The 22,487-nt window shown below is 38.3% G+C and overlaps 1 non-coding gene across 1 annotated transcript; it reads left to right on the top strand.

Moving 5' to 3' along the window:
* Nucleotides 1–845: 845 nt before the first annotated feature.
* TRNAI-AAU (transfer RNA isoleucine (anticodon AAU)) lies at nt 846–919 on the top strand. Its single transcript has one exon. It is a non-coding gene; the product is annotated as a tRNA-Ile (tRNA).
* Nucleotides 920–22,487: the final 21,568 nt, after the last annotated feature.

Raw genomic sequence — 22,487 nt, 5'->3', positions numbered from 1 at the left:
ATCCAATCTAAGGTGTGATATTGGTATTCTTTTTAGTACAAGATTTAGCACACATTACCTTTACAACTTCAAATTTTAGATATCTTCGTACCAAAAGCTATCATTATAGTTAAGTTAGTTGCCACAATCTTTTTCAACTGTAATAACAAAATTCTTGTCGAATTTTATTTTCTTCTTAACAACTTCATATTTGTGAACCATAACTATGCTATATTTGTTGTTTTGCTAGCACATTAGGCATCAAAACCATGGGTATAAAGTTCGAACAATATGAAACATTTTCTTCTATGCATTGTAACTTGATATTCTATGGGTCAAGTCGGCAAAACCAAATGGGAATTGAAGTTCTATGGTATCTTAAGCATTGTTCACCATAACGTTCTCCTTTTACATTTTAACATTGGCAAATGAGCTGGATATGCTATCACTTTTGAACATAATATGCAAAGCTCTCAAATATAATACGAAGTGCGAAATTTATATCATATTCTTTAGTGGACACCAACTAAACAAAATTTCTTATACGTTCAAAGAATTTTTTTTTCTAATTTTCCTAATTCGCGTACTTTTATTTTCTCACAAGCAAAGACATTGAATATATCGCTCTATTTTAAATTGATTTGTTAATTATTTATATATTAATTCTAGCTATTTCTTGCGAATCAAGTAGGGCAAAATACACCTAATACTGGAATACCACCAACAGAAATATAATGATATCACTAATGTGCTGTGGTACACCCTGATAATTTATTAAAATAGAATATGAAAACTTTGATTAACACGGATTAACAGGGAAATTAAAAGTTTTATAGATGCCGATAAACTAAGCAAAGAAATATGTAGGCCTATTAGCTCAGTTGGTTAGAGCGTCGTGCTAATAACGCGAAGGTCGCAGGTTCGAGACCTGCATGGGCCATTAGAGGAAATATGTTTTTTAAAGCCATGAATTTTCAGAGTATAAAAATAATGGCCTATTGATGAATCCATATTTGACGATATATTTTGGTTTGATTTGAGTGGATTTCATCACATAAACCCACGTTTATTCATGTAAATAGCATGCTTTTGTGTTTTCTCTCCAAAATGTGCCTAATTGCGAAAATATACTATTTTATGCCTATTTTAATCATGTTAGTCCCACTTTTATGCTATTCGGTGCCATGACATGATTGTTAAGTGATTTTAGGTCCTAGAGGCAAGTTTGGCAAGGCGAAAGTAGAACGAAGCATGAATAAAGTGAGAAAACATGAAGAAAACAAAGGAGAAGCACACATTGGAGTGTGCGTGCGCACAGCCACCTATGCGTACGCACAAGAGCCACAAAACCATGTGTGCGTACGCACGACATCCTGTGCGTACGCACAAGAAGAAAATCAGTATGTCTGCGTACGCACAGGTACCAGCGTGTGACCTCAATAATGCAAATCGATGGTGGTGATTTCTGGGCCTCCAGAGCCCAATTTTTGGACCCTCTGAAGCTGATTCTTTCTATATTAGACACTGCCTCGCTCCATGTGAAAGGGGGAGCAATTAGCGTTAGATTTTAGTCATGTAGTTCATTTTCTAGAGAGAGAAGCTCCCCCTTCTCTCTAGAACCTAGGGTTTTTAGTTTAATTCCCTTGTAATTTCTATGTTTGATTCTTGTTTTGATCTAGTTTCTTTTACCTTTCTTTACTTTATTGTTTTAATCTCCTTAGTTTATCTTATTAATTTCTCATTTTGGTTATTCTTATGTTTAAGCACACTCTTGTTATTTTAATTTACATTTAATACAATTTATGTTTCATGTCATTTATTGCTTAATTGAGTTGCTATCTTTACTTTCCTTGCTTGGTAGTTGTAGCATTTATTATTTCTTGTCATTTTACCATGCTTTCTTTACATGCCCACCAAGTGTTTGACAAAATGCTTGATTGGGCTTGTACCTAATTTTTCACACTCTTGGTTGAGAAATTGGGTGTTTGGGTGAACTTGAGTGGTGAATATCCATTCCACATTGTGTGAGTGTTGTTAATTAATTTTGTTTCCTTTGACTCTAAGTGACCTACTATTGTTGACTTAGGACTTAGGGATTGAGATTAATTATGCCTAGTTGACTTGTCCTCGATGTAGGGTTGACTAATTGGGATTAATTCACAAACAATTACCACGTTTGTGGTCCACAGCTAGGATAAGAATCCTTAATTACCCACTTCTTGCCAAGAGTCCTTTTTAGCTTTCAATTTCCATTTTCATTGCCTTTACTTGCCTTCATTTAATTTCTTGCATGTTAAGTTACCTTCTTACATTTTAATTTCTTGCCAATTGCTATCATCAAACCCCCATTTCTCTCATAGCCAATATATGAGCACTTTAATTGTAACTCCTAGGGAGAACGACCCGAGTTTTAATTACTCTTGGTTTATATGTTTTGAATTTAATATTTGATAGTGAGAATTCTTGTTGGTTTGGACTATGCTATGAACGAATTGATACTTTTAATCCATTGATTCCAAACTATACACAAGAATCTCTCATCGTCAAATTTGGCACAGTTGCCGGGGAGTTGCAATGGTGTTGTTGTTGGCTATTGTATATATGTTAACATGTAAATAGCTTGCTTTCTGATTGTCTTTGTTGATGGTTAGGATTGGGATCCCGGAGGACATTGGACATTTTAGCATTGGTGGGGAAAGCAAGCACAAGCCACCATAGCAAGGGCTTTTCCAATTGTCTAACTTAAAGACATTAAATAAAAGTGTTTGGTAACGTTGTTCTAACTCTTCTCTTTTTGTATATATTTTGGTTTATTGCATGTTTGTTTGCTTTGTTACCTTAGAATTAGTTTAATTTTAAAATTTGTAAGTTAATTTTGGTTTGGATCATGAATTTATGGGTTCTTGCATGTTTTGGTGTTGAGTTTTGATTGAGCTAAGGCTTGGTGCGTTGGATTTTTTAAGAAATTTTTTTTGGGAAAAACAGGGCATGTGTGTGCGCACACCCTTGTGCGCACGCACACAACAACAATTTTTCACTTCCTGTGCGTACGCAACCCACCTGTGCGTACGCACACAAGCTTTTATGCCCTCTGTTCGCAGCGCCAGCACGCCTTGTGCGCACGCGTTCTCCTGTTTTCTGCGACCTGTACATGCGCACCTGCTCGTGCGTGCGCACACATGCCCTTTTTCGCACTATCTGTACGGACGCACAGGCTTGTGTGTCCATATGCCAACTTGCAACCACTCTGGTGGGAGCGTTGGCACAGCCTGTGCGTGTGAACCTCTGCCCCTTATGCTCTTGTGCACGCGCGCGGACCTGTGTGCGCACGCACACATGATCCAACAAAAAAAGTGTTATGTGCATGCGCACAGCTCTGTGCGCACACACACGTCTTTAGACCCTCTCTCCAGCAGTGCTCGCACATCTTGTGCATCTGAACGCCCCATAATTCTGGCTGGTGTGTGTATGCACACATCTGAACGCCCCACTCCTCACCTCTTTTCTTCTTTCCTTCTTTCTTCTTCTACCCCCTCATCCCGACACGGCCACCCGACCCATCCTTCCGGTGACCACCACCATCACCGTCCGACCACCGCCACTGCCGGAACCACCACTGCCACCATCTCTCTCTATCTCTCCCCCTCTCTTTCTTCTCTTTTCTTCTTCTCTCTTCTTTCTTTCTTCTTTTTCTTCTTTCTTTCTTCTTTTCTCCGGCGAAGTTCCGCCACCGTGAGCCTCACAGTGGCTAACACAAGTGCCACTGTTGCCTATCCCTTTCTTTTCTATTCTACATCTTTTCAGTTTTCTTATTTTAACTTTAATTTTCTTTCTATGCATAGTTGCTTGTTTGATTTTCGTTTTCTTTATTTAATTTTGGTAATTTAGCTTAAGTTTTGTTTAATTGTTTGTTTGCTGCTTCGCAAGTGTTCAATTTTGACTTATGGGTTGTTTATGCTTGAAATTTTAGCTTGAATTATTGAATATGTGCACTGCATACTATGTGTTTGACATAATGCCTAAATGAACTTTTTGTTTAATTCATATGTTGTCATGACCATATGTGTTAGACTATATCCTTGTTTGGCATTCTAATCAAGAATTGTGCACTTTTGAATGATGATGATGTTATTTGGGATTGAAATTTCAATAATATACTTGTTTAATGCTTTGAGTTGCTAGAACCAAATTGATTTAGAAATTGACTTTTAATCTCTTATTTGGTGCAATTTTTAACAAGTACATATTGAATTTAGTGAATTGAATGCAATTGCTTGTTCATGATGGTTTTTAAGTCAATATAATCACATCATAAGGTATTTGCTCCTTGTTAATGCTTTACATTTGTTTGAGTTGACTTGACTTGATTCTTATCAAGACTTGTCACTTTTTTGTAGCAAGCACCTTCCCATGTGATTATTTGATTGTTCTCAAGGATGAATAAGTAGTTTCTCCTCATCATTGCATTGGTTATTGTTTGTTGTGCTATTTTATATCAATTTTGCTCTTTCACTTGCACAACTTCAATATCCAATAATTCCTACATTCAATTCACTCTTGTTGGTAGTTGCCTAAGTTTGCTTGTCCTTAATTGATGCTCATCTATTGCTTGCATCTTAGGCCATTTAATTGAGGAACTCATGCTTACTTTTTCATTGTGTGGATGCCACTTTAACTGGCCGTTGTGTGTATTCCACACCACTATGCAAACTTCCTCAATTAGATGCTTATTTGCTCGCTCCTTTACCCTTTTGTGCCACTTGCCCTATGATTCTTAATTATACTTTATTCATTCTTTTTGAGGATGAGACGTGAGGCAAGGAGCCGGGAGAGGAGGAGAACACCGAGGATGGAGACGCCAAGAATCCGTTGGACATTGGCGGTTTCCACACAACGCGAGCCCCCGCATCTACCAATCGAAGGTGGAACCACTTGGGAGACATTCTCCCCAGATTGTGTTCGTGCACGGAGGACCATGCACTGCTTAAGTGTGGGGGAGGATTCATCATTTTTGGGGCATAAACTTTCTTTCCAAACACTCCGCATTTTACTTTGTTTTTGTTTCTTTTTACTATGTCTCTTGTAGATATTTGGAGTATTTTTGACTGTTGCATTGCATTTAGTATATATACACTACAAGAAAAATACCCATTCAGCCACACTTTTTTTAAGCTATATTTAAAAAGCTTAGCCTATTCATAGAATAGGCTACGCTTTTCTAGGTGTTGCCTTTTTTTAGAGAAAAAGAAACACAATTCTGGCATCATTTAAAAAGTGTAGCCTTAGGTATTATAGAAATCACTTGTAAAGCGTATTTGTATGTTAATATCTATGAGTCCACTTTTTATATCAAAGAGAGCGCTTTTTGAGGGTAGCCTATTTGTTAAGTTTTGGGTGGGCTTCAAAAGTGATGCCTAATAAGCGTTTTTCCCTCTTTTTCCCGATCGAAAGCAAACTCACAACACTTAGTGAAATTTTTGTTCCATCCAAAGCTCATTATCCCCTTTCTGAAACTCACAATACTTAGTGAATCACAGTGCCTTTATCCCCTTTTTGGAACCACACGAGTCACAGCGCCTTTGTTCCCTCCAAAGCTCATCACTCATCATCACGAAGAACCTTCTCTGAAACCCTCTGTGAAATTTTTGTTATCACAGCGCCTTTATCCCTTTTCTGAAACCCTCTCACCATCGCGAAGAACCACACGCAGCACTCACTATCGCCACTGACCGTCGCTCCTCTTCGCCCTCCTACACTGAGCTGCGCCGCTCTCAGCATCGTTATCTCTGCGCTTCTCATCATCCTTTCCCTTTCAGTTCGATTGTCATTGCTGTAACCCTCACCTTCGCCATTCTCAGTTTCTCACCGTCGCTGGTGACTATCGCCACGCAGTAACCACTCACCACCAGTCACCGTCGCTGTTGATCGTCGCTGTTGCTGCACTGACCATCACTCTTCTTCGCTGTTCTTCTCATAATCATCTTCTCTGTCCTCACATCATTGAGTATGTATGTATTGATTTCTATTTGGTTCTGCAATTTCAAAGGTTTAGGGTTCCAATTTTAGGGGTTTTAATCTATAAAATATGGGTTTGTGAATTGTGATTTGATAACATGCATGCTGTTGTTGATGAAGATGCGTGGTTTAACAGATTATTTTTTTGCCTGTTTTGTACTTATAAATAACTAACTCATTCGGGGGAAAGTGTTTATGATAGTCTATTATTTATTAAGAATTAGAATGCTCATGATAAGACATAAGTAAAAACTGGAAGAAGTTAGGGAAAAGAGTATTGGCTTTCACAACAACGATGAAGATTTTTGTTCATTGAAATATTCATTCAATTGGACACAAGGGAAAACTTAAGAAAAATATTAATTCCCTTATGCTCATGATTGCTGATTGCAGATCCTTCTTCACGGGGCATCTACCTGAGGGAGGCTACTGCTTTCCAACAATCTACTGAGGTGAGAGCATAATCAGCTTGTGCACCATTGATGATCAAAGTATATCTTTAGGTCAAATATTTGAAAAAATTATGATTTGAAAATGGATTAAATATTGGAATGAGGGAAAAATACTACTAGACATGCTACTTTTGCATTTGTCTTTACTTAAGCATGTTTAGGTGAACCAATTAACAAAAGAAAAATAGAAATTGTGTTGATAGTTTAGACTTAGAGTATTTTGATTGTTTTCTTGTTCAATTGCTTTTATATTTTTGTTTGTTTATATATGCTTTGTAGGACTCATGATGACCATTTTGTGCTTTCCTATTCTCTCTTAAGAGTACTTTTATTTTATCATAACTTTTTAGTAATTTATTAATAGAACGATAGATTTGATAACATGCATGCTGTTGTTGATGTAGAGTTTTGTTGCAGTGTTTAAAACAAGAGCAATATGATATTCTTTGAATAAATAGAAATGCAATGGTAAAATTTTATGGTTGTAGAATGTGGGAAGATCAGGTCAGAATTTGGATTGGATACTAAATGAAATTTGATTTCCAACTTCAGTCTTAAACAGCAATCCTGAAGTGTGTGCTGTTTTAGCGCTGATCAGAAAGCAATGTCCTTCCATCTTGATTTTATGAAGTTGAATGAATCCATTTTCTAAATTTACAGCTCTGTGCCTTTCTTCTACTCATAAGCACTAACATAATTTTTTTTTGTATTCTTTTAGGAACAAGTAAAGCTACAAAATTCTTGAGAGCCAATTGAATTTCTCTTTTCAAAGTACCGGAAGAAACAGTAGAGCTACTTGGGAAATCTGACCTATATTTCTTTAGCCCCGAGCATCCTCTATTGACCAAACAAGCTCAGAAAGCCATTGACTGGGCTGTGGATGATAAATCGAAGCCAGGTATTATGGTTTTTGCCTCTCAGTTCCATTCCAAAATTTGTTCAATAAATGAGTTAGACTCATTGTCAGTTCGGATTTTCCATTTCGTGTTGTACTACTTTGCAAGTTACTATTTCACAAAATTAAAATGAACTGGAAAGAAACTTTGAGTTGTCTTGTGCCCTATATGAAAATGATTTTAATCTGTGTATGACTGTGGTAATATTACATGTTAGAAACATATAGGATATACCTGATTTATTTTTTTCATCTAATCAGTTTTCAGGGTTTATGATCTTTATGTACTTCTTTGAAACTTACTTGGATATATGACAACTTAAGGCACTGATAAACCCCAATTTTGTGGTTTATATTGAGTAGAAATTGGGGGATTTCGTTAATATTTCTCACACTTATTCACTAGAATGGCATGATTTTGTGTTCTCTTCCTAATTTTGCTTCATGATGAAAAATATGCTTATTTTGCCTTAGAATTGCTATATTTTGAACCTCTTTTATTGCCATTCGATGCTGTGGTGTATTTGTTAAGTGATTTCAGGATTTATAGGGCAACGATGGCCTAGAAGAGAGAAAGAAAGCATGCACAAGAGGAAGGAACATGAAGATTTGGATTTTAGGGAACTTCAGAATGGGCGCGCATACGCACTTCACGCGCATGCGTGGATGAGGATAGCTGGAAACGGCGCGCACGGAAGGACGCATCCGCGCGGATTAGAGAAATCCCACCGATGCGCATGCGCATATTGCGCGCACGCGTGGATCTCAAAAGCAATCGGCGCGCACGCGAGGAGGCTGCATGTGACCTCATTAAAGGAAATCGTGCCTGGCGATTTTTGAGGCTCATCAGGCCCAAATTTTAGCTGTTTCTGGATGGAAAAGACCCAAGGATGCTAGGGGGAAAGGGGGAGATCAATCATTTTACACATAGACATAATTTTTAGCTAGTTTGAGTTCTTTGTTCTTCTAGAGAGAGAAACCTTTGTTCCTCTCTAGATCTAGCTTTAATTTGATCTTCCCTTGTTGAATTCTGAATTGGATCTTGTTAATTACTAGTTTTAATTGTTTAATTTGAATTCCCTAGTGTAATTTTGGTTAGATCTTGTGTTAGTTTTATGTTTCCTTGTTGTTTGTCATTTCATACCCATTTCATGAATATTGTGGATCTTGATTTGTTATTGTTGCATTGATGATTTCCATGATTAATTATGTTGTTTGAGTGATTGTATGTTGATAATTGTTAGTGGGTACTTGTTAGTTCAAATTTAATTCCAATTTAAATAGGTCATTTATTAATGCTTACCATGTGTTTGATGAAATGTTTCCTTTGATTATGGAGTAGTCTTTTTTACTCTTGGCCTAGGCTAAGGGAATTGGGTAAGCTTGAGTCATTGGGTCTAATAGATTTGATGATTTGGGAACCCTTAGTGGTCAATTTGATAGCCATTGATACTAGCCTACTATCAAGTTAATTGGTAGTTAGGTTGGACCTTATGGGTTGATGTTGACCAAACCATTTAACATACTTCAAGTATAGAAGTAAACTTAATGAGTTTGGTTCCTCATAATTGTCAAGATATGATTATTAAACAAGGATAGTGACCCCAGTTCCCATGTCTAGCCAAGAGTTGCTTTTATCATTCATATTTGAAAACTCAAAAACCTTGATTGCCTTGTTTTAGTTATAGTTACTTGCTTAGTTTAGAATTATTTACATTTTGCTCTAATTGTTTGAATTAGTTTCTTACATTCCAAGATTACTTGCTTGTTAAGATTCCTAGCTTAATTTCTTGCTCATGACTTGCAACCCCGGATTTCTAACCAATGTTGAAGCACATGTTGCCCATTCCTTGTGAGACGACCCGAGGTTTGAATACTTCGGTTACTTTTATTGGGGTTGAACTTGTGACAAACAAATTCCCTTCTAAATTTGATACTCGAGGATTGTTGTTGGAAAGAGCTATACTTGCAACGGGATTTTATTGAGAAATTCTATACCAACATAGTCCACGGGTTCCATCAAATTTTTGGCGCCATTGCTTGGGAATGGTTGCAACATATGCCTTGATATTGGTTATGTGAATATGTGAATATTGTAGATAGTTTACTTTTTTTTAATACTTAGGTATAGTTTAGATTTCTTTTGCATGTGTGCTATGACTCCCAAGTTTGATGACTCAGTCTCAACCGAATTCTAGCTTAGCCGAGTTTGACCCCGATATTGAAAGGACTTTGTTACACACTCGGCAAGCTAGACGGCAGTTGGATTATACGGCTAGTTTTTGTGCGGTTTTATCTAGGAGCTTGCGTAAGCATCATGCTGCTATCCATTTTTTGTGCGGTTGAATTTAGCTCCATTAAAGAAGTTGGCGGCGAAGTTTGCATTAGCTGATAAGAGCGTGATCACTGTGATGGGAATAGCAGAAGATGTACTTGTGGCAATCAAGGACTTGGTCTTTCCGGTTGACTTTTACATCCTTGAAATGCCTCCAACAGAAAATAGAAGCTCATCCTCCGTTCTACTTGGTAGACCCTTCCTCAAGACCTCTAAATTCAAGTTAGATGCCTTCACCGGCACATATTCCTTTGAGGTTGGAGACAAAACTATCAAGTTCAATTTGGAAGAAGCCATGAAGCATCCTCTCGAAGAGCATTCCATTCTCCGATGTGATGTAATCGATGAAGTGGTAGCGGAAATGCGAGAAGAAGATCACAACAAGTTATGCTACCCTATTGTTGAAGAGACAGATGACCAAGAGGGTGAATATGAGAAAGTTGTTGAGAATGAACTCCGTGAGCCTGATGAAAAGGAACCTCAACTTGAGGCAAATAGTGAATTGAAGCCTCTTCCACCTCATTTGAAGTATGCTTTCTTAGAGGACAACCAAAAGTTTCCAGTCATTATTGCTAGTGAGCTTTCTACCGAAGAAGAAGAAAATCTCCTAGATGTTCTAAGAAAGTACAAGAAGGCAATTGGTTGGAGCCTAGCTGATATTGTGGGGATTGACCCTCGCAAGTGCATGCATTGTCTATTTCTCCAAGAGGGAGCTAGGCCGGTTAGGCAACCGCAAAGGAGGCTCAACCTGACCATCCTTGATGTGGTAAAGAAGGAGGTCACTAGGCTACTTGGTGCGGGTATCATATACCCAATTTCTGACAGTGAGTGGGTAAGCCCAGTCCAGGTTGTTCCCAAGAAATCGGGCATCACTGCGGTTAAAAAGGATTATGGTGAAGTGGTCACCAAGAGAGTACAAAATGCGTGGCGAGTGTGCATCGATTATAGGAGGTTGAACGCCGCTACAAGAAAGGACCACTACCCTTTGCCCTTTATCGACCAGATGTTGGACCGTTTGGTGGGTAAATCCCATTATTGCTTTCTTGATGAATTCACTGGTTACTTCCAAATTCACATTGCTCTTGAAGATCAGGAAAAGACAACATTTACTTGCCCTTTTAGCACCTTTTCCTACAAAAGGATGCCATTTGGACTATGTAATGCACCTGCTACTTTTCAGCGGTGTATGACCAGTGTCTTTTCCGATCTAATGGAGAATTGACTGGAAGTCTTTATGGATGACTTTAGTATTTATGGAACTTCATTTTATTGTTGCTTAGAGAACTTGGCCAAGGTCTTAGCTAGATGTGTTGACACTAATCTTGCCTTAAATTTTGAAAAATGCCACTTTATGGTAAGACAAGGCATAGTGCTAGGACATGTAGTATCTCATGAAGGCATTTATGTAGACCCGGCCAAGGTCGATGTTATCACCACTTTACCTCACCCCTCGTCTGTGAGGGAGGTCCGCTCGTTTTTGGGGCATGCAGGATTTTACAGGCGCTTTATCAAAGATTTCAGCAAAATTACTTTTCTATTGTCGCGCCTACTCCAAAAAGATGTGGATTTTGAGTTTGATAGTGCATATGTGAATGCATTTGAAGAGTTAAGGAGAGTTTTTACCACAGCATCGGTCATACGAGGCCCCAATTGGACGTTGCCATTCGAGATAATGTGTGATGCGTCAAACCATGCTGTAGGTGCTGCGCTTGTACAGCGCGATGGTAAACTCCCTTATGTCATTGCTTACTCTTCTAAAACACTGGATGCTGCACAATCCAACTATACCACTACGAAAAAGGAACTCCTAGCTATTGTTCATGCTTTAGATAAATTCCGGTCTTATTTGCTAGGATCCAAGATAGTGGTATACACGGATCATGCAGCTTTAAAGTACTTATTGACAAAGAATGAGTCAAAACCTAGACTCATACGTTGGATCTTGCTTTTGCAAGAATTTGACATTGAGATTAGGGACCAGAGTGGGTCTCAAAACTTGGTTGCGGATTATTTAAGCCGCCTGGAAAATTTAAAATTTGACCCATTTTCGATCAACGACTCATTCCCATTGGATAGTTTGCATGCTGTGTCGGATAGTTTTCCTTGGTTTGCCCCAATAGAGAACTACTTGGTTGCGAAAATCTTCCCTCCCAACTTTTCTAAAAACCAAAGGGACAATTTGAGGAGTGATTCTAAATACTACATTTGGGATAACCCTCACTTGTGGAAGAGAGGCGTAGACCAAGTAATTCGAAGATGTGTGCCAGAATCTGAAATTCAACCCATTCTTGAAGCTTGCCATTCGTCCGAATGTGGTGGACACTTTGGCCCACAAAGGACAGCTAAAAAGGTGTTAGATTGTGTATTCTGGTGGCCAACCTTGTTCAAGGATGCTAACCGGTTCTGTGTGTCTTGCCATCAGTGTCAGAAGTCGAGAAACACGTCCCAAAGGGATGAGATGCCTCAGCAACCTATGTTGTTCTATGAGATATTTGATGTATGGGGCATTGACTTTATGGGACCGTTTTCCAACTCAAGTGGGTATCTATATATTCTGTTAGCAGTTGACTATGTGTCAAAGTGGGTAGAAGCAATACCTACCCGCCTTGACGACGCCAATACCGTTGTTTCTTTTATTAGAAATCACATTGTATGCCGTTATGGGTCGCCACGAGGAATCGTGAGCGACCAAGGATCCCACTTTTGTAACAGGAAAGTAGAGGCACTATTCAAGTGCTATGAGGTATTGCATAAGGTTGCTACTGCTTATCATCTGCAAACCAATGGACAAGCGAAAGTGTCCAACCGGGAGATCAAGAGACTCTTGGAGAAAGTAGTCAATCCACAAAGGAAGGATTGGAGCTTCTGGTTAGGAGATGCACTATGGGCGTATAGGACGGCCTACAAGACTCCTTTAGGGATGAGTCCCTTCCAGATCGTCTATGGTAAGGCATGCCACCTTCCGGTGGAAATCGAGCATAAAGCCTATTGGGCAGTAAAGCAGTGCAACATGGATCCAACCAAGGCAGGAGTGGCCAGGAAATTACAGCTACAGGAGCTCAAGTGTTTGAGGAGCGAAGCATATGAGAATGCCCGGATTTACAAGGAAAAGACTAAGGCATTTCATGATCATCACATCCGAAAGAAGGATTTTCAAGAAGGTGATGAGGTTCTCCTCTACAACTCGAGGCTTAGATTCATGCCTGGCAAGCTCCCGTTCTAGATGGGAAGGACCCTTCAAGGTGAAGGAGATAAAGCCCTATGGAGTGGTGGAATTGTTTGACCCTAAAAGTGAAGCAACTTTCAAAGTGAATGGACATAGAGTGAAGAAGTACCATGGCTACAAGCTCCCAAAAGAGCTAGAGGTGTTCCTGCTAACGGATGCACCAAAGGGAGAGGAAGCTTAAGCAGAGGACCGTCCAACTTAAGGACGTTAAAGAAAAGTGCTTGGTGGGAGGTACCCACCATGGTAAGATCTTACTTGTGTATACCATTTTGCTTTTAGCCTTAGATTCTTGTGAATTTTGTGACTTCTAGATGTTGTTGATTACTTAGGAATGCTAGTTTTATTGTTCTTGTTGGATAACTAGGATATCTAGATAGATTTCATCATTTTGGTATGGATGAATTATTGAAGTTAGAGAAAATGCTTTGTCTTGAATGCTGCATGAATTTATAAGTGTTTTCTTGACTATTAGCTTGAACATCTGCCAAAAAGGTGTTAGAATAGCTTTTTCCTATGTTGTATAAAAAAAAAAGAAGAAGGGAAAAAGGGCATTCGCGCACGAGCGCACTCTGCGCACGCGTACCGGTGGTGCATTTTATACTCTTGGGCCAAACACCCGAGAGTCATGCCCACTTTGTGCCCATTTCGTGCTAGACACCCACGCGCCAGCGTACGTGCCTCTTGAGCGCCCCCTTGCAATTTGACCATCGACGCGCAAGCGCACTATGCGCACGCGCGTCGATGGTGCAATCTGAACTCCCTAGTACAAAAACCAGAGAATTGTGCCATACTGGTGCCCAATCTGTGCCCACACCGACGTGTCCGCACACTGCGCGCATCCGCGCCGGTCGCCAATTGACTCAGGCATGCGTCCGCGCACTGTGCGCGTCCGCGCGCCTCTGCTGTATACCAACTCTGGTACAATTTACCCGAGACTTAGGCCAACTTTGTGCCTGTCCTATGCCAGGGGCACAGCTGTATTCACGCGTACGCGCCAATGACGCGCACGCGTCCCTTGACTAACCCTCACCGACGCGCCAGCGCACCGTGCGCGCGCGCTGGTCGCGCAAACCAGTTTTAAAGCTAGCGTGCCCTGCTTCTATCCCTCTCCCATCTTCTTTCTTATTTCCTTCTTCTTCCTACTCCATCACCTCTCTTCTTCTTTTTTCTTCCACAATCCACCACCACCGTCTCCGGTTACTTACCGGCGACCACCACCACTTCCTGTGGCCCTACATCTCTTCTATCTCTTTCTCATCTTCACAAAAGAAAACGCCACCTTGTTCTTTTACACTTCTCAAGGTTTTACTTCCTCCATATCACATCTATTACTTTATTTGCATAATCTCTTCTTCTAGTTAGATTTTTCTTATTTATTTACTTATTTTCTCTTTTAGTTGCATGCTTTTACTACTTACTTTTTCTTTGTTTACTTTTTCCTCCTTCATGTTTTTCCATGATTGTTGAATTTAAATTTAATTTTCTTTGATGGTTCTTCTTGATTGTTTTCAGTGTCTTTGCCATGTAAGTGATGTTATGTGATGATTGATATTTCATTTTGGGCTTCAAATTGGCTGAATATCTCATAATTGCTCATTACTTGATAACTGCACAGCTAGTGTTCGAGAAAATGCATGAATGCCATCTTGGTTTATTTTAATCATGTATCTTCAATTTGGTACTTCCTCCTCACTCACTTGTTGTCTTCCATACGCATTGAGTCCACTCTGGTTGCTAATTAGATACTCATTGAACACGACTTGCTCTTTGTTATGGATGGTTGAGATTATTCTTTTCATGCCGTTATGCATGCTTCACTCCCTCTTGCATCCTATGCCAAGTGTTGTGACCTATGTCTCTATGATTACTTTATTGCAATATTTCTTTTGGACACTATCCTTCACTTGCATGTTTTTGTTGAGAAGATTCTTTGGGTTTAATGCATTCCTTTTTCCCTTCCTTTTTCAGGATGGCCACCAAGAACGGCAAGGAGAAAGCTTCAAGGAAACCGGCCGCAAAGAGGGCACTCCAAAGGTCAAACTCTAAGGCGCACTCTTCATTAGGAGCCAAACCCCTATCCAAGAAGGCGAAGGCATCCGCTCCTATTGATGAGAACGAGAAGAGCAAACCGGCAAAGGATTCTTCAAAATTCCCCAACTGCTTCTGTGAACTTGTGTTCCCCGCCATGGTTGAGAGGAATTATCATGCTGAGCATCTACTCGCTCCGCCGGACAAGGTTGCTCCTTGTATTCTACCCCGCATTGAACGGCGAGGATGGAAGTTTCTTTTGAGAAAACCACAAGAGGTCAACCTCTCATGGGTGGTAGAATTCTACACTAACTACCATCTTCCCTCTCTTCAATCGGTATACGTGCGCCGGAAGCAAGTATCAATTTCAGAAGAGGCTATTCAGCAAGTGCTTAATATCTTACCGGTACCAAGTGACATGGATGGCTACCAAGAGGTCTTACGTCAACGAGAAAAGTTTGGATTTGATTGGGACTCGATCCTCCGAGTCATTGCTGAACCAGAGACATTTTGGACCCATGGTCGATTCAGGATGAGGCCCAAGTGCATTGACACACATTTCCTCACTGTAGAAGCGAGAGCTTGGGCCTAGATCCTATCCCACTATGTGCTACCTAGCACTTATAAGTCGTCCTTCACGGCGGATCTCGCTTTGCTTGTTTGGTGTATTCTCACGGAGAGACCGGTGAACATTCCACTTCTTATCAAGCAAGCGATGGGACAAGTCCACGCCTGGGGCAATTTTCCATTTTCAATATTAGTATCCGATTTAGTTGTTGTTGCAGGTGTTCCTTGGGAAGACATGGATACGAAGGCTATAATTCCGGCTAAGGGCGATGTGGTCCTAACCGAAAAATACTTACATCTTCCCATGAACAACCTAAGCCTTGACATAACCCTTCTATCTACTATTCCTTCCACCTCATCATCACCACCACCGCAAAGATCCACACATCAAAGGATAGAAGATCTACACTGGAAGATTGATAGATATGAGCGGCGCAATCAACGCCGATACACTTACATCAAGAAGCTTCTGCGTTGTGTTACCCCTAGCATGGAGGAACCCAAAATATTCACATCCACCTCAAACCCAAGTGATGGAAGCTCTGATGGAGGGGATAGTGAAGGTTCCGGTCCCGACCGTCGTTTGTGCATTGTTAGTAGCACGGAAGACCGTGCTAAATTCTAAGTGTGGGGAGGTCGTTCGACCGATCTCCATGGGTAACAATCTCTTCCTTTCAACACCCATGGATTTATCTTTTGCTTAGTAGTTAGTACATTGCATGTGTAATTAGTTTTTCTTGTAAATACCCCTTGCATGATAGTTAGTTTCTATAGAGTTACTTGGTCAAAATAATGACTTCTTCCCCAAGAAACTGTGTTTTGGGGTACCCTACCAATTTTGAAAATTTTTTTTGCAATAAACTTGCTTCAAGAATGTATTTTGGAACATAGTGATTGAGTCAAGAACACAAGCATGTAAGTTTTGAGCCTATTATGTGGTTATATCTTTTAACCACTAATTTCCATTCTTGTGTGCATTGTTCTCTCTCTATGAATGTAATCTTTGCTTTGTCTGATTCTATATGTCCATTACTTTGTGTATGAATGCATTTACATGATTGAGGCCATCATTTCAATAGTCACTTTTCCCAAACGGCCTTAACCCTTTTATCTACCATTGCTAACCAGTTTTGAGCCAATGATAAACCCTTTTTGTTCTAAACAGAGCACATCAACAATCCTAAGTGGAAAACAATGGATGTCCCTAGATTTGGATCTTTGATTAGCTTAGGTGAGTTAGGGTGTGTGTCATTCAAATGGGAGGGTGTACTTGGAAACTTGGGTAGATATAAAGGTGTGTATTTGTAATTGTAATTGGAAATTTTGGGAAGTGGGAACATATTCATGTATTGAATGATTGAGCCGTATGCATTGGAACTTTTATACATGAAACCCCAAGAAAAAGGGGACCAAAAAAAATTTTCATGTGTATATATGAGAATGTAAGAAAAAAATAAAAAAAATATAGAAGAAACAAAAATAAAAAAAGAGAAAGCAATGAAAGGGGACAAAAATGCCCCAAGACAAAGTAATAATAACAATGCATATGGGATGTGAATTGGAAAGAATGCATGAGTATGCGAAAAGTGAAACCCATGGGTAGCTAGATATTGTATTATAGTTGTATAGGTTGTTCTATGTGTCTAGTGGGATCTTAGGTTAATCAAGGACTCAAATTTTAAGCTCACTTGACCATATACATCCTTACCTTCACCCTATCCCCATTACAACCCATGAATAAGACCTCATGATACTTGTAAGCATGCATTAAGTAATTGTTGATTGTTAGATGAAAGATAAATCTTGGAAAGCATGATTAGGAGAGGATTGAGTGACGAACCTTATACATTTGAGCAAATAGAGCGGACACACTTTCGGTGACGGTTCAATGCTCAACTCCTTGTTCCCGGCTTTCACAAGCGTTCATCTAGCAAGTTATATGCCCTTCATGTTGATTTTCAAATTGGTAGGATTCATGAACTACATAGCATTCTCACCCCGTATGCTCATATGTGTTCTTGGAGGATAGATTTACCCTTGACCAAGTAGATAGACGATTTTACCTTAGCTGCATACATTCACTTAGGTAGTTTGCATTTCATAAACCCTTTCTCACCATGATCTTTGGTCTTTTTATTTTAAGCATGAGGACATGCTTGGTTTAAGTGTGGGAAGATTTGATAAACCCCAATTTCGTGGTTTATATTGTGTAGAATTTGGGAGGTTTTGTCAATATTTCCCACACTTATTCACTAGAATTGCATGGTTTTGTGTTCTCTTCCTAATTTTGCTTCATGATGAAAAACATGCTTATTTTGTCTTAGAATTGCTATATTTTTATCCTCTTTTATTGCCATTTGATGCCGTGGTGTATTTGTTAAGGGACTTCAGGATTTAAATGGCAAGGATGGCCTAGAAGAGAGAAAGAAAGCATGCACAAGAGGAAGGAACATGAAGATTTGGATTTTGGGAACTTCAGAATGGGCGCGCACATGCACTTCACGCGCACGCATGGATGAGGATAGTTGGAAGTGGCACGCAAGGATGGATGCATTCGCACAGATCAGAGAAATCCCACCGACGCGCACGCGCATATGGCGCGCACGCGTGGATCACAAAAGCAATCGGCGCGCACGCACGCATGACGCGCACGCGCGGAAGGCTACATGTGACCTCATTAAAGGAAATCGTGCCTAGCGATTTCTGAGGCTCATCAGGCCCAAATTCAAGCTGTTTCTGCATGGAAAAGACCCAAGGATGCTAGGGGAAAGGGGGGATCAATCATTTTACACATAGACATAATTTTTAGCTAGTTTGAGTTCTTTGTTCTTCTAGAGAGAGAAACCTTTGTTCCTCTCTAGATCTAGCTTTAATTTGATCTTCCCTTTGTTGAATTTTGAATTGGATATTGTTAATTACTAGTTTTAATTGTTTAATTTGAATTTCCTAGTGTATGTTGTTTAGATCTTGTGTTAGTTTTATGTTTCCTTGTTGTTTGTCATTTCATACCCATTTTATGAATCTTGTGGATCTTGATTTGTTATTGTTGCATTGATGATTTCCATGATTAATTGTGTTGTTTGAGTGATTGTATGTTGATAATTGTTAGTGGGTACTTGTTAGTTCCAATTTAATTCCAATTTAAATAGGCCTTTTATTAATGCTTACCATGTGTTTGATGAAATATTTCCTATGATTATGGAGTAGTCCTTTTTACTCTTGGCCTAGGCTAAGGGAATTGGGTAAGCTTGAGTCATTGGGTCTAATGGATTTGATGATTTGGGAACCCTTAGTGGTCAATTTGATAGCCATTGACACTAGCCTACTATCAAGTTAATTGGTAGTTAGGTTGGACTTTATGGGTTGATGTTAACCAAACCATTTAACATACTTCAAGTATAGAAGTAAACTTAATGAGTTTGGTTCCTCATAATTGTCAAAATATGGTTATTAGACAAGGATAGTGACCCCAATTTCCATGTCTAGCCAAGAGTTGCTTTTATCATTCATATTTGAAAACCCAAAAACCTTGATTGCCTTGTTTTAGTTATAGTTACTTGCTTAGTTTAGAATTATTTACATTTTGCTCTAATTGTTTGAATTAGTTTCTTGCATTCCAAGATTACTTGCTTGTTAAGATTCCTAGCTTAATTTCTTGCTCATGACTTGCAACCCCGGATTTCTAACCAATGTTGAAGCACATGTTACCCATTCCTTGTGAGACGACCCGAGGTTTGAATACTTCGGTTACTTTTATTGCGGTTGAACTTGTGACAACCGAATTCCCTTTTAAATTTGATACTCGAGGATTATTGTTGGGAAGAGCTATACTTGCAACGAGATTTTATTGAGAAATTCTATACCAACATAGTCCACGGGTTCCATCAGGCACTCTTGGATGTACTTCTTTATGATATTTATGTACTTCTTTTAAAACTGGGATTTTCGTAAGAGAACTAAATCTTAAAGGATTTATTATAGAGAGATGCTATTCATGGAAAACTATTGTTAGAATCTTTGATAGAAATCAAGAGATTGCTATTTACCTGCAAAATGCTTTTACTTAAATCTGATAATAAAATTTGTTGATTAAATATTTATATTTTTATTTTAAAAAAATCCTTCCTAAAATTTTATATAGCAACTGCAGGATTGCAAAAATATTTTGTGAATTTAGCATTCAGCTTTAATGAGAATAATAAAAAAACAACAAGCTGAGAAGAGAAAAAGTAAGTGATCAATCAAATAGATAATGTGGTATTGTATCTTATTTATCTGAGATATCAAATCTGCTAAATCAAAGTGCTTACTACTTTTGATAGGTAACGAGCTATTAGAATACTTTTAGTTTTGTTCAAGGTGAGTAACTGTTACAATTATTTTTTTCAGTTTCTTTGATTTGTTTGTATTGGTTTTGCAGTTATGTACCATTGTATAATTTTGACTATGTTTGTAGTGATCTGATGTATTCAAAATTTCAACTTTGTTGATCGGTATGTCAAGAAGTATTTGACTAGTCCATTTTGAGTTATTACTGAGTTGATAGTTCTTTCTTTGCATTCTACCATCACTTAATGTACTTTACTAATGTGAGTTTTGTTTTTCTTATTATCTTTAAGGATCCTGGCCCTAATGACAATGGTAGGTATTCAGACCACATGTTACTTGAAGTCGAGGTGAAGGATTTCAGAAAGGGTGTATAGGTATATTATCTGAATTCAAACCACATGCTTTAAGTTGAATTCTTCGAATTACTGTAATTTGTGTATCTGGTGAGCTAAGAATTCTGTTCCTGTGGAATGAATGGCTAAGTCTTAATATCCAAATATTTCATTTATCATCACATTGCAGATCAAGTGTAAGATGGGATGAGGCTAACATTGAAAAACAAACCCGTGAGGTAGAAAATTACTAAGCCTAAGACTCCATATCACCCTATGATTGATGATGAAGGCATGGAAAGAACATTGTTAAATCAAGAATTGTACAAGAATAACAAGCTGCTAGTTGCTGTTATCCAATTTCAGAACTTTGGTAAATTAAGAATTGTATGTATTTGGACATCATTTATCACCAATATTTTATTTTAATTTAACTTTTTTGCACAAGGCAGCTATAAGAAATACTTCATTACAAGTAAAGCAAGTTGATTCTAACTAGTTGGGGCAAAATATGCATCTTTTTGACCCTCATCAAGAGCTACTTTTAGGCATTTCATTAAGGGAAATGGGAGCAGTGACAAATCTGGAGTGAGTGATAGCTAAAGGGACTGTGACATCACTGGGTAAAGAAAAAGATTGCCTATTCAATGCCTCAAACTAATGTTTTTACAGAGTGATCAACAAATAAAACCCACTCTCTAGTTTCATTATGATATTGTGCTATTCTCATTTTCATTGCATCATGTTGTTGTCTTCAACTTGCTAAATTCTATTATATAATAGGTATATCTTTCACTCTATATTTCCTTATGTTAGTTATTGGTATTTGATAATTGCATAATATGATTTCCTGAAATTGTTGATTTCCATTGTTGTTTGGTGCACTGCTTACATTGCCGTTGCAGTTCTTGATTCCTTTCGTGCTGTTAATTGTCTTTTAGGTTCCTGGGATTCAGAGAGGTCAGGGGAGATTACTCAGGATTTGAATTATACAAAAGTGTTATGGGTTATGCACAACCTAATATAGGTCCTGCTAGCAGTGGCAAGGTAATTTACTATATCATCTCGTTTGTGTATTTCTTGTCTGCAGTGGATTATTTGGTAAATAATGCTGGGATTGGTTTGGGTGATAAATATCCTATTAGCAGTAAAGTTCAAGCTATTTGGAGTGAAGATAGGGAATGGTATATTCAGCAATTAATTTCTTTTTCTTTGTCCATTTCTTCAGCAATTAGTATGATGATCATATATATTTTAGTATTTCAACTCAGTTTGTGATCTTACTATTTTGGTTTAGTTAATTTCTATTTACACTTTTTTTGTGCACCTTTAGAAGAATTTTTTTGTTTAAACTTCTTAGAAGTGCAAGTATTTTTGCAACAGCCCCGCCGGGAATGAACAAGGGAATGAACATTGATACAATTATTAAGGCCAAGAGTTTTCTTGATAGTGATGAAGATCAGTATGAAAAAGATGTGTTTGAGTAGAATCTGAAGGTGCTTCAGAACATTTTTAGTCGTTATGCCAGGATTAGAAGATTAATGATTTTCTGTTTGTTAAACTCTTTTCGGATATAGAGTGCAAACTTTTCATTTTAATTGATATGTGATACAAGTTTCATGTGACTTAAATTATCTTAAGTTATATTTTGATTGTTAATTGCTTCTTAAGATTATATCTTTGAATTGTGTAAGGATAATTTTTATTATTTAAAGAAATTATTTAGTATAATTATGTGTTTAATTTTATTTTATAATATTTAACTCATTTAATTAAAAATGTAGAATTATATATGTAATAATATTATTAAATATTATGTTGTATAAAAAATTATTAAAATATTATATACACACAGAAAATTAAAAAAATTAAAAAATGAGGGACCTAAGGCTACACTTATATAGAGTAGCTATGGTTATACAGAAAATAAAAAAAATAATAAGGGACCTAAGGTTACACTTATATAGAGTAGCTATGGTGTACAATGTGGCTACGTTTTACAGGTGATGCAATAGCATTGGAAAGTGTAGCCTATTCTGGTAAAAATGGAAGCTGAAAAGCGTAGCCTTTGGTCCTAGACAGCATCACTTGAAAAGTGCACCCTATTCACAAATGCCAAAAGCGTAGCCCTTGGTGTAGAAAAGCGTAGGCTTTGAGAATAGGCAACGGTCGAATAGGAATCACCCCAAAAAGCGTAGCCGTAGCCCAGAAAGCGTAGCTGTAGCCTAAGGCATCATTTTTTTGCACTTTTGGCTAAACTTTTCAAGTGTACCTGAATGGGTGTTTTTCTTGCAGTGATATATACATTTTAGTTCATCCATAGCTATTG

Source organism: Arachis ipaensis, chromosome B5 (assembly GCF_059453495.1).
Source record: "Arachis ipaensis isolate K30076 ecotype BB chromosome B5, ASM5945349v1, whole genome shotgun sequence".
Taxonomy (NCBI): domain Eukaryota; kingdom Viridiplantae; phylum Streptophyta; class Magnoliopsida; order Fabales; family Fabaceae; genus Arachis; species Arachis ipaensis.
Note: the sequence above shows the minus strand (reverse complement) of the source record. Positions and strands in the feature narration are given on the sequence as shown.